At 39.5% G+C, this 12,882-nt stretch overlaps 1 protein-coding gene across 1 annotated transcript in view; it reads left to right on the top strand.

Moving 5' to 3' along the window:
- The first annotated feature begins 1,951 nt into the window (after positions 1-1,951).
- Positions 1,952-12,882, top strand: part of ZBTB20 (zinc finger and BTB domain containing 20) — a 617,628-nt gene continuing 606,697 nt past the window's right edge. The window contains exon 1 of the mRNA XM_074974219.1: positions 1,952-2,232. The gene's annotated coding sequence lies outside the window, so the exon portion shown is untranslated. The remainder of the gene's footprint in view (positions 2,233-12,882) is intronic.

Here is a 12,882-nt window from a genome sequence, read left to right as displayed (position 1 = left end):
AGAGGTTCAGATTCAATTTTAGGGTCTTAATTTAGATCTAAACTTCCTTAAGCTTGAGGGGCTCAGATCTGGTTCTGTGGTTCAGATCCAAGTTAGAATTTCTCCAAAACATGATTGGGGTTAAGATCTCTTTTCTGATTTGAATCCACTGTACATAGATGAGTGAACCAAGAAGTTCAGATCTGGATCCAATTACAGTTGCACCCAATATTAAGGGCTGTTTATGTCTGATGTCCTGAATTGGATCTCTATCTATATTTTTGGATTTGAATCTCAGGGACTACCAAGGTGATATGAAATGTATAGGTGTATACAAACCCCTGTGAAGTTCAGATGCTAAGTTTCACATAGGTCAACTCATGCTTATCAAAAAGAAAAGGAGTACTTGTGGCACCTTAGAGACTAACCAGTTTATTTGAGCATAAGCTTTCGTGAGCTACAGCTCACTTCATTGGATGCATACTGTGGAAAGTACGGAAGATCTTTTTATACACACAAACCATGAAAAAATGTGTGTTTACCACTACAAAAGGTTTTCTCTCCCCCTGGTAATAGCTTATCAGCAGGAGAGTGGAGTGGGGGGAGAGAAAACCTTTTGTAGTGGTAAACACCCATTTTTTCATGGTTTGTGTGTATAAAAAGATCTTCCGCACTTTCCACAGTATGCATCCGATGAAGTGAGCTGTATCTCACGAAAGCTTATGCTCAAATAAATTGGTTAGTCTCTAAGGTGCCACAAGTACTCCTTTTCTTTTTGCGAATACAGACTAACACAGCTGTTACTCTGAAACCTGTCATGCTTATCAGTAAATCTCCTGAACTTAGCTTCTATATTCTTCCTCGTAATGATAATGGTACTTTATCTTTCTATGTTCCTCTGAGGGCCAAAGCAAATTAATCCTCACAGCTCTCTTGGGAGGAGAGTAATTATTACTTAGATGCATTTTACAGATGGGGAAACTGAGGCAGAGATGAAGTGACACATCCATAGCCAGAGAGTAAATCAGTGGCAGAGCCACAATTAGAGGCCTCTTCATGCCCAGTCCCCTGTCATAACCACAAGACCATATTTCCTCTCCAATAGTATATGTTCTTGAAGTCCAGGAAAACAAAAGAAATATTAGGGCCAGCATGTAGAATTGATGTAAACCAAATATTTTCTCTAGACGTGGCAGATTTTTTTGTAATATCTGAGTTTTCTGTAGACATAAGCAGTCTATTGCTTCTTCCCCATTTCTTCTCCTCCCCCCCCGTGGGAAAAATGGGGGTGGGGGGTGTATGCTTCAGCCCAGACCTTTATTTTAAATAACCTTGGCCTGGTTGCCATTGGAAAAAGATTTCTTTACTTGAAGGATTTATTTCTGTCCTTGCAACGCTATGTACTATATGCATTGCACCTGTTCAGACATAAGCACAGTTCATTATTATAGCTGTAGGGGCAGAAGCTTACTAATACATATATATTGGGGGGACAGAATGTTGGGGAGAACTGCCCTCTCTTTTAGTTTGCTTACTGAGCAACCTCTTGAACAGACTTCCTCCTCCAGATCAGTTTTCCCTGCTCCCCTATTGTCTGGGGAAACCTGTCTTCTGGAGCTTCGTTCTTGAAAGATCTCATGACTTTAAAATCATCAGTGGGCTTTGTGTAGCCTGCCTGTCAAAAGAGATATGTTTACACCTTCCCTGCATGTGTTAAAGCTATAAGGTTACGGAGGAGAATGGCTGATACATTTCAGTGTTTCATGCTAATATGCACAAAATGTATTTATGATAATTACATGGACTGTCTGAAACAATGCATTCCAACATTCTGTAACATAAATAAGAAAGGTGGAGCCAACTGGCTGTAAACAGTTTATTTGCCAGCAATCCTGATCTGCACTATATACCTTTTTTACACTGTCTCAGTCTGGCAGTATTGAACCTGTTGCTGCATTAGCCGAGTTGTATTTTGCTAGATAGGGGAAGGAGGGTTGTCTGCTGTCTGGTAGGAGGGCTTTGTCTGTGTGTGCCTTTCTCTCTCTCTCCCTCTCACACTGTCGCTTGCTCTCTCTCTCTCTCTCTCCCTTTCCCGTCTCTGTGGTTTGTAAGGTAGGTTGCAGTGTGTGTATATACACAACATCAAGAGCAGGAAAATGGACTCATTAGGGAGGCAGGCAGTCATTACCACTCACACTGTACTTCCAGGGAGACAGCGACTATGAGGAGACAAACTGAGGACTGGGGAACAAGGTAGGCCAGTCAACTTTTATAAAAAAAAAAAATCCTGCTCCCCCCAGCCCCGTGACACTTCTTTATTCTTTCACCCCCACCCTCTCGATTTTTAATATAGAGATGTAAGTTTGTCAAACCCTTTTGCGAGCTTAAAATTTGGAACATCTATAGAAGGCCTTAGCCTTTACAAATGTTTTTTCCCCTTCTACTTATTTCAGGGTGTGCCCCCTTATGATTCACTTTAATTACTTTTTTTTTTTAACATCAATGAAGGAAACAAATATGTTTGTTTTCCAACACTAGTTCCAAGTAAATCAATATCTTTCACTCTTTTAAAACAGCCCTCTCCGTATGTCTGTGGGTCTCTGCTTTTTCTTTTCTGTTTATGCAGTTCCATCTGTCCGTCCATATATCATGTTCTCCTTATTTACTGCTAAATGGGTTTTTGTTAGTATTTGCCAATGAGTTTTAGCTGTATTGCCGGTGACCAGGTTTAACTGTGACTCTTGTTCTGTTTTATATTTACTATAAGTTTAAAGTCCATGTTTAGTGTACATTAAATAAAAACAGAAAGCAGGTTCCACTCTTTCTGCCAGGATTTTTATTTTAAAAATTTGGGGGGGGGGGGAAGGGAGAAGGGGAGGTGAATTTAATTATCGTACATGTACTTTTCCCTGATGGATTTTTTTAAAGCATTTATTTTAATTTTTTAACTCTTTATTTTACTTAAGAGGGAGTGGGAGATATATTCAAACTTTTATGTTGCTGATTTAATGTAACATCATAGAGGCAGGACTGGGTTAATATGAATTCAAACTTTCTAAGAGGGAGTTTGTATCTTTGATTGCCCTCCCCCCTTTATACATGGTTGTGCTTGTGTTTCAGTATGTGTATTTGGAGGGGGGAGGTAGATATCCTTTTACAGTGGAAACAATTTATGAAATCTTTTGAGCCATTTTGTCTAGAAACAGTAACTATTTATTTACCATATTTTCATTCCATAAATAACCTTTGTATATGTTATTTCAAACACAGAGTGTGTCTGTGGATTAATTATTATTATTTTTCTGGGTTTGTGTTGCGTTTCATAGCCCATTTAACATTGCTGAGTTTTTCAGGCTAGCCTTATCATGGGTTCTAAAGGCTGGTTAAACAGATCCATTCGAAATGGGCTTTTTATCTGAGCTCTTGTCAGTGCTGTCGGAGAGTAAAACTGCTACTCTATTGGTAAAAAAAAATTAAGACAGATAGTGAGTGGACGTGAGTTATATAAAACATTCTGGAGAATCCATGAGTAATTATAGAAAATGGACGCTGATCAGTGGAGATCTCTTGACAATAACAATCACCTTTTTAAATAGCAAATTATTTAATAGTAAGAGGCAGACGATTTAAAAAAAAATCTATTAGGCCTTTCCGATAACACATGTCCATAAAGCAATATTCCTAGCCCACTTGGGATTGTATAGGAGATTCTTCAACACATTACCAGGGTTCAAATCTTGTGAAATGTTTATTAAAAATTCACTGTTTCAGGACAGTAGACAACTTTTGGTACCAACAGGTTTATGTTTTGTATTTTTACATCCTGTATCTTGTAACTCTCTCATCTCAACAAAAGTGACTCCGCACTCGACAAACCAAGTCAGTTTAAATCCAAAACAGCAAATAATCAACTGGCTGTGTAGATATAGAACCCATTCACTGTGTCTTATTATTTTTTTTTCCAGGGCCTAAGTGGAACTTTACAGTGGCTTTCTGTAGGATTTTGTCAAGATTCGGTAGTCCATCTGTTAGTTCAGGAATGAAATTTAGTGTTTTCCACTCCCTTTCCTGCCTCTTTTTAACTCAGGCTACTAATTAACATTTGGTCGACAAACTGTAACTCCTTTTTTTGCTACAAAGTACATGTCACTGTAGTAAAATATTGCCCCGTCCCCCTAATCTCAAACCTTGAAACTCTGATTTGAGCATATAGGGAGCTGAAGTATTTCCAAAAATTAAGGACTCTCAAATGGGGGAACATTTGATGCCATTTTTGGGGGGTTAACCTGGAGGGATGGAGCTGGAATATTAGCATTCTCTCTGCCCCCCCCCCCCCCCCATGAAGTACTGTATGTGTATGCATTTCTAGACACCCGGCACTTTCTTTTGAACCAATACAGGTGTGTATGATCTCTTTCAGCACTGATTTCTATCTGTGTGAGTTTTTGTGAAACTGATGTTGGCACTCCTTAATATATGATTAACAGAAATCATGGTCCTATCCCAACTCTTCCAAATAACTTTAAAAAAGATTACAAAATATCAATTAATTTTATGGAAACCCCAGGAAAAAAGAATTGCCTAGTGAGAGAAGCAGAATGTATGAAACATTTTTTATCATCCAGCAGGAAGAAAAAAAATTTAAATCCTTTTTAAAAAATACTTTGCCATTAAAATGATTTAATTCTCTGTGAAACCAAAGTATTTTCTATCAAAAGGCTCAGCTCTGTCTATGGCACAAAGTCTATTTGCAACGTGTATACAAAAGCAAAGGGGAGAGTATGCCTAAGTAAACTTAAAGCCAGCATATGATGCTGTAGTTGGAATTCCAGAAGCCAAAAGTCTTTTGGCACAGGGGTGTATAACAGAGTTGGAAGACCTGACATTAGCCAACCTCAGGTTCTTGTGGGGTCTACATGTTCGAATCCTACCAACCCTTTCAGTCTAACAGAGTAGAACCCCGCCGTGTTGAGTGGGTCTCAGTATGCTTTATTTTAGTGTTGGAGCAGACAGTTATCTAACACACCCACATGAGGAAGTACTCTGGAGCAGTTATTTCATGCTTTGCCATGCCCTGTAGCTAATGCAGTTTTGGACTGGATGGTGTGTGTGTATGCCTCTTTAACTCCTGTGAGATCAAAGTGAGTGCTGGATTTTTTAACAGGGCCAAAACATGGGGATACCAGATAGTTAAACCCAAATGCCAAATAAATACCAAGTCTAATTATTTTTAGTACTTTTTTAGGAGGAGAGATAAATATCAATCTTGTTTATTTTGATATACACAGTTGTTGTAATTTCCTGAGTTGGATATATCATAATAGTAAATATTACTAAGTTTTCCTATTTCCACATTTTCTCCATAGGCCCAGCTTACTCATAAGGGAACAGCTGCAGAACATGTTTAAAAATGTGTTATCATTTGTATAAAACTGAGATTTAAATGGAGAATGAGATCCCTGCTATAGAATTCTGTAGGATGGTTTAAAAATCCCATAGATAGGAACTCATATTCTGTTAGATTTTATAGGTTTTAAATGTCATTTCAGGAAACTCCTGCTTAATTTCTACAGCCCGTATTGTGCCATTAGTTTTTAAGCAAAAATATATCAAACAGGGGTTTTGTTTATTAACTGACGGCATGATATGTCCCTATATAATCCAATTTGTTTCGTTCCTATATCATTTTATAGGTCTTTTCCACAATGATGTGTTGGGGAAGATGGCTACTGTTGCGAGGAGTTTACAGATGTGAAAGGGAAATTAATAACTCAAATCTAGCTTCAAGTTATTTAGCTATTTGTGGGGGGGAAAAACTTTGACAAAACCTAAGACCCATAGAAGTGGTTCAGAATTCTTTTAAACATTCCATTGGGAACAGTTGTTTTTAAAAACAACCTATTGTTCCCTCTGCAGGGTTTGCAACTCAAACCTTGCAGCACTGAGAAACTGATGGTAAACTAAAGTGAAACTGACTTCATTGATTTGCTGTCTGGCTCAAGAAAATTCAGAAAATAAACAAACAGCATCAACGGTATAAAATTGGATTTTTAATATTCTTTCTCCTCTAATAATCCAGGGTTTTATTGGTACTTTTTAACTAAGGTCTAAATCGTGAGGATCTTATGAAATGTTTACTCAATTTTAGCTCAGGCATGCTCTTGTTGATTTATGAAGTTTTGAGTAAGGGGTGAATAAAGTTTGAGTAAAGAGGATTTGCCCCAATTTGGTTTTTAAGTCGACACTGTCCCTTGTATTCCTGTTCATTATTTATCTAATTTTAATTTTAATGCTTAGTCCTATAGTAATTATCAAATTCTCCTTTTAGTAGAAATCGGGCTCTTCATAATGATGACTAATTATGTATGTTTGATTTTCTGCGTATACAGGACCTGATAGTACAGTCTTCCCATGTACACTGTGTACATTGCAGTCACTTCAATGGATGTTCTATTTGTATAGGGTTTGCAGGAATGGGCTCATAAGAAAGAACTGAAACATTTGTGGCTAGCAGAGATATGGGTATGTGCTTGTCCCATGGTCTGTGGGCCAGCAGGGACTGAGAGTATTATGGAGTCAGTTTGTCACATACCTCTTCTATGGCCAGTGTAGGATCAGTGTTGATAGATAGCAGGGGGTAGGAATGGGAGGTACATCCAGCTTTCATCGGGGAAGGCTATCTGACTTGGAGCATTTGAGAGTCCTGGATGGAAAATTGGGGTAATGGCAGAAGACTATGCTGAAAAAGAAAATAGTTACTCTCTGACAGCCCTTTGTATGTATTATATGAAATAAACATGGGGCTCTCAATCCAGTTCCTAATGGGCAGATGTCCGTATTACAAAGTCAAATCACAAAAGCCATTGGCACTAGGTGGCAGTGTGAAAAGAAAGGGCAAGGACTAAATGGGCACAAAGACAGAACTCTCATGAGAAGTGGTTCCCTCACCGTCAGGAATAAGCCATGTCATCAGCATAATGTGAAGAAGATTTTATTGCTGCTGCCTGTCTTATACCTGTTCTGTGACTGTCACTCTGGCATTATTCAGCAACTGTGTGTGTGTGTGTAGCTAGATAGGCAGATAGATAGATAGATATGTTAAGAACAGTCCTGCCTAATTCAAACATTGGCACAACTTATAGGGCTTGATTCTCTAGTGTCTTGTACCTTGTGTCATTATTTACACCTGTGCAAAATGAGTGCAAAATATTACCACTGGTGTTTGTGAGTTAGAAGAAAATTATGCTTTGGTAGCATTTTATGCCTAATTTGCACAAGTATAAGTGACAGTGCAAGGTCCCAGGAAGTGGCAAAGCATGTTCATTTTGTCCCTTCCTCGATGTCCCAGCCAGAATTAAATTAGTGGTTATCTAATTTTGTATTTTCAAAGTAGTGAGTTTGGTAAACTCAGGAGTGAAGAAGAAAGAAAACCTGAATGGTAGGCTGTGAATCTGCATGCATCACACTGTATAGTTCCTATAGAAACTTTTGGAGTACTGAAGTATTACCATTCTATAAATTACATAAAGATCATCTGAAAATGTAATGCTCACACAATAAATTTACTTTGGAACTGTGGCAGTGCTACTAATGCAAGGGTGGTCTGCCCTTTGATCCTGAGGCAATTCATCATGGGAAATTACCTGCACTCTACTAGAATACTTTTACAGTAAAGTAGTTGCTTTCTAGTCACTTGGTTCCAAGGTGATTAGTGGCTGGGAATGTGATCAGTCCCGTGGAAATATGAACATGGAGTGGGAAAAGTGCTTTGTGGGACCTCACTGTGATCCTTCCAATTGACTGAAAGAAAGTTAATTATAGACGTGTGCCTCAGGGAGTCCTATGTCATTCTCCTTGGCTGGGTAGATGGTGACCATGATGCAGGAATTTGACAATAATGGTTAAGGGGGAATCTTTGAGACTCCAACAGGGATGCTGAGAATCCAGGTAGGAAGTGAGGTAGGGACTGAAAACATATCCATAGGCATGCTTTGTGTGTGTGTGTGTGTGTGTGGGGGTGTTAATATTTGACAGTGTGAAGGTCTTTTTTGTTACCTATACCTTAGCCTCAGTTTTTTTCCTTGTTCTTTATTTTAATCTTCTCTTTCAAAGATACTGTTTAAGCACCAAATTGTCCCTTCTGCTAACAGATGAAGGTTACATAAACCCAACAGATCCCTGCTTGGAAACTGGGTTCTGTACTGTTGCTGTGGTACCCATCTCCCCTTCTCTATAACCCTTAGAGTCTCTGGCTCCACCTGTTACACTCCACTGTGTTGGCCCCTAAACTCCTAACAATTTGGTAGATTACTGAATTACAAGAATTGGAGGTGGACGGAATGCTGAGAATTAGAAAACAAATGATTGTTTAGATACCAGGACAAATTGTTTAATTGCTCTTGTGCTCCCTCTGCTGGTTCTATGTCGAACTAACAAATCCTATCCTTGGAGTCATGCCCAAGCCCTCTGTGAGGGTGCAGTACAAAATGGGATGTTAAAAAAGTTGATTTCAAGCTGTTTTGAAATGGACAACATTGGTAGAGAAAAAAAGCTTCATATGAAGAATATGAAAAGCAGTGGATCCTAGAAAAAGTATTTTACATCATTGTTCTTTTAACATTTGAAACATGCTAACCTGTGATTCTTCCGTCTACCCTTGCTTTGTCATGCTTCTGTGGGACGGGAGTCTTTCTCTGTGTCATTTCCCAAAGTCTGAATTTCTCCCTATTGTTGCTGCTATCACTAAGATATTTCCTACATGAGGGCTCTATAGAAAAATATTCTTACTGGTGCAACCATTAGTTTCAGCTGAGCTACTGGGAATAGTGGTGGAAACCTTAGTGTAGATAAGGCTCTGGCAGCTCTTAGTATTTTTACAGCTGCATCAGTTAAATCTGCTCCTCTGCTGAGTACAGCTCTGCTCATCTCATCCTGTTCCATGGCCTGGAAAGCTTCTGTTCTTGTTTAGGGTTCTCTTTAGCCTCTTTTCTCATTGTGATGCCTCCTAATTTGTTTTTTAAGACATAGACTTGTTTGTTTAATGAACTCCCTTCTTAATAGGCACATTTGCTTCCCACTTCATATGTTTTTCACATCCATCACTTCCCACCTTCATAGTATCAAAGGTTTCTGAAGATTAGAGAAGACTGAGTCCTGTATAAAACCCAGGTCTGATTGTCGATTCCCCTGGAAAATCTGGAATGTACTGAAGACTTCTGAAGGGGTGATGAGGTCATACAAGATCCTGCTGCCTTTCCCACCTAAGCAGAGTATCGTGACAAAAAGCCTTCTCTCACAGCTACTGACTTTAGTGGGAGTTAACTGTAGAGCTTCTTCAGGACTGGGCCCAAATTGTTAGTCCAGACTTATGGAAGTTTTTGTGGGTGCAAGTCTCATGCTTCCCTTAAAAGTGACTGCTTGGTTGCTCATTGGTTGGAGTGACCCAACCCACATAAAAATCTCATTGTTACTGAATAATTTGAATCTTTGTGGCCAGAGCCCACTTCCTAGACCCCATCCGTTTTTGAAGGGTCAGAAAATAAAAAGAAAACACTCAAACTCAAAACTTCTCCTTGTGGGTTTCCCCCCTTTTTTGGGAGGCCTCCAGCATCATCCTCTTTTATTTCCTTTTCCCAGGCTCCACTTCATAGTCACCCACCTGTCTGGGCCAGAGATGTAAGAAATTGACCTCCTTGTAGGCAGTCTCAGCAGAGATGTCATGAAGTGAATTGGCCATTGAGAACTGAAGCTACTCTCTGACCCCTGACATGAGGTCAGACATGAGGAACAGTAGCAGGGAATGGTGTGGTGGTAGCTTGCCCTACTGCTGGACCTGCTTTGGGGTTAAACAGAGAATTCGGTGCCCAGGGACATCAATCCGGCCTCTTTCACTAGCACTAAACTAACAAGTACGAAGTTGTCACTGACTCACGGACAAACTGTTTGAATTCCAAGAAGTTTGTTTCGTAATTTCCAGCATTTCATAAAAATGCTGCTTTTTTTCCTTCTCCCAATGACTGCCAAGTTTTGAAAGCTTCAAACTTGCTCCATTTAGAGGGGGTTTAAAAAGATACTGACATTTTCTAAACAAGTTGGTTCTTTCTGAGCTGTACAGACAGACTTCAAACCATTTGTCCACCAAGCCAATCCAGCACGCCCTGAAACATTTCATTGCTGTGAAAGCAACTGCTCCTAGATGGCTCAAGTGTTTTCACAGTATGGTCAGCTAAACTACACTAAATATTGAAGAAAAAACCAATCAAAGAGAAAAATCACACCTTTCCCCTGTTGTAGGGTTTTGCTAAACATATCCAGAAATTAAGACTTCCCCCTCACAGAGGGTTGTGTACCTGTGTCATTGGCCTCCTTTTTATGGCACAGAGCCTGCAAATTAAAACTTTGCTCAGCATTTTCTAGACAATTTTCTTTACTTGCATGCAAAGAGAAAAATGAAGGGTTTTTTGGTCAGCGCAAAACCACAGTTCAGAGTGCAAAGCTGTAATGAGATTATAATGCTACAGGTGGGGTGTATAGGTAAGTAACTTTCTAATAAACACATCCATGGCATGTGGAGTCAGGAGGCTTGGTTTTTATTCCCAGTTTTGTCACTAATTCCCTATGTAATTCTGAGCAAGTCACTTTCCTCTAAGTGCCTCATTTACTCCTCTGTGAAATGGGGATAAAAGTGTTTACCAAACTTTGGGAGGGTGCTTTGAAACCAATGAAGAAGCATTGGGTATAATTTTATTATGATAAGCACTTTTTACCCTCAGACTTGGGCCTCACAACACCTCCCCAAAGGTGCATAGCAACCTTTCCTTCCTTACTTCAGTGGGTTTGCGTTGGTCTTTTGATCTAGTTATTGAGCACTTAGGCTTTTCCAATGTGATTTCAGAAAAGGGCTGGCAGCACAGATCTCATTTGGTCTCTGTCTATAGCTGCCTCAAGTAAAAGAAGCTGTGTTTTGTTTTATTTTGTTTTTTTAATAGATTAAATTGTTTATTTTTACTTTATTAGACAAAGGCCCTGTCTACCCATGAGTTTTAACTATGTTCGGCAGAGCCACCCTGACACACACACACACACACGATATATGTATATAAAATATGATTCATGGTAGAAAGGCTCTCATAACATTCCAAATCCCAGTGTCACCTGGGTCTTAGTAGTGTTCTAAAATGGTTCACAAACCTATGTGATAGATTAGGTCTGGATGTAGGCTATACCATATCATGTCTTGGTGTCTCTTATAACATAGTTAGGCCCTGACTACACTAAGATTTGAAAAAAACCAACCATTAGGATGGTAGACTGTGGTTCTGGTTAGACTGCTTCAAACTCCAATGTGATAGTTTCTATTTAAAGAGCTTTTGGGGCAGAGAATATATAGCTCATAGAAAATGAAAGCTTAGTCAGGCTTCCGCCATTTGTGGATCTGGGGGAAAACCTACGGCAAGCATTCCTTGCTGGCATCATAGGGCATCGTTTGCTCCATAGTTAAAGTTGCAACTGATTTCCCCTCCAATCCACAAAGACAGTCAGATCAGTCTCAAAATTTCTAGTTTAATTGGGGGTTCAACTAGAATTTTTCAGGGAGATTTGCAGTGAATTGGATGCAAGGTTCCTCAGATATGACACCCTAAAAATAAAGGCATTAGACACAGTTCCAAAATTCTTCTAACTTTTCTTTCCCACTTCTTAGGAAAAAAACAAAACAAAAAAGAGATAAAACTAACTTTATGGGAATTCCTGTCAGAGCTAGTGCGCAGGACCAACATTTAGTTGATGGAAGTCTGATTAAAAAAGTTATTACAATCCGATTTGGTAATGTTACCAGGGAACACTGGCTGCAACATGGGAAAAGTATACAAATGGGGCAAGATAGGGTAGAGGTTTGGGAAGAATGTGAGCACTAAGAAGGAATGAAAGCTGAGATGCATGCAGTGGGGAAGAGCTGTGTAAAGAAGATGAGGACAAAAAGCCTGAACTTAATGCAAGAAGAGGGGGATAACTTGGTCACAGTGGCAGGAAACATAATTCTACCAGCAGTATTTGATATAAACAGGAGTGGAGTGAGGAGGGATGAGGGCATAACTTTTTCCTTCTATCGCATGGGTAGTGAACTGGACTCATATTCTAACAAATTCAGAGGAGTACGGCCCAAATCCTCAAACGTATTTAGGCACTTAACGCCCACTGATATGGGTCCTATTTTGCCCTGTGTTGCATCAGTATAAAACGGAGTGATTCTGTGGAAGTCGATGGGGTTACAGTGTGCTAACTGAAAGCAGAATATGGCCCTATGTTTCTGTGCTAGAAGCTGAAGTTTGGATTCACTTCAAGCAGAAAAGACCACACATGAGATTCTGTAAGTGATTCCTGTCGAGCAGCCAGTTTCCTTTAGGATGCTGCTGCTGAGTATGACACCTTCGCTACCTTAGATATCAGAGTAACAGCCATGTTAGTCTGTATTCGCAAAAAGAAAAGGAGTACTTGTGGCACCTTAGAGACTAACCAATTTATTTGAGCATAAGCTTTCATGAGCTACATCCGATGAAGTGAGCTGTAGCTCATGAAAGCTCATGCTCAAATAAATTGGTTAGTCTCTAAGGTGCCACAAGTACTCCTTTTCTTTTTACCTTAGATATCGTTTCTCTAGTGGAAGCATATGTAGGTGTAATATCAAGCTTCTTACCAGATCTTTCTTTGAAATCTTACCTAATGAGGACACCCTTTCAAAGAGATCTGTGCTTAGGATTCCCTGAGAACTCTGAGGCAGATTTTTGAGGGGGCTTGCTTCCGGCTTCTTACTCGACAGAGAAGAACTGTTCATCCTCAGCCAGATTACATGCTGGGGAAACTTGCAAAAGTATTAAAGTCCACAAGAGAGAGCTTTTCTGTGTC

This window comes from Natator depressus, chromosome 1 (genome assembly GCF_965152275.1).
Source record: "Natator depressus isolate rNatDep1 chromosome 1, rNatDep2.hap1, whole genome shotgun sequence".
NCBI lineage: Eukaryota > Metazoa > Chordata > Testudines > Cheloniidae > Natator > Natator depressus.
The sequence above is the reverse complement of the archived record's forward strand: the minus strand, read 5'-3'. Positions and strand labels throughout refer to the sequence as shown.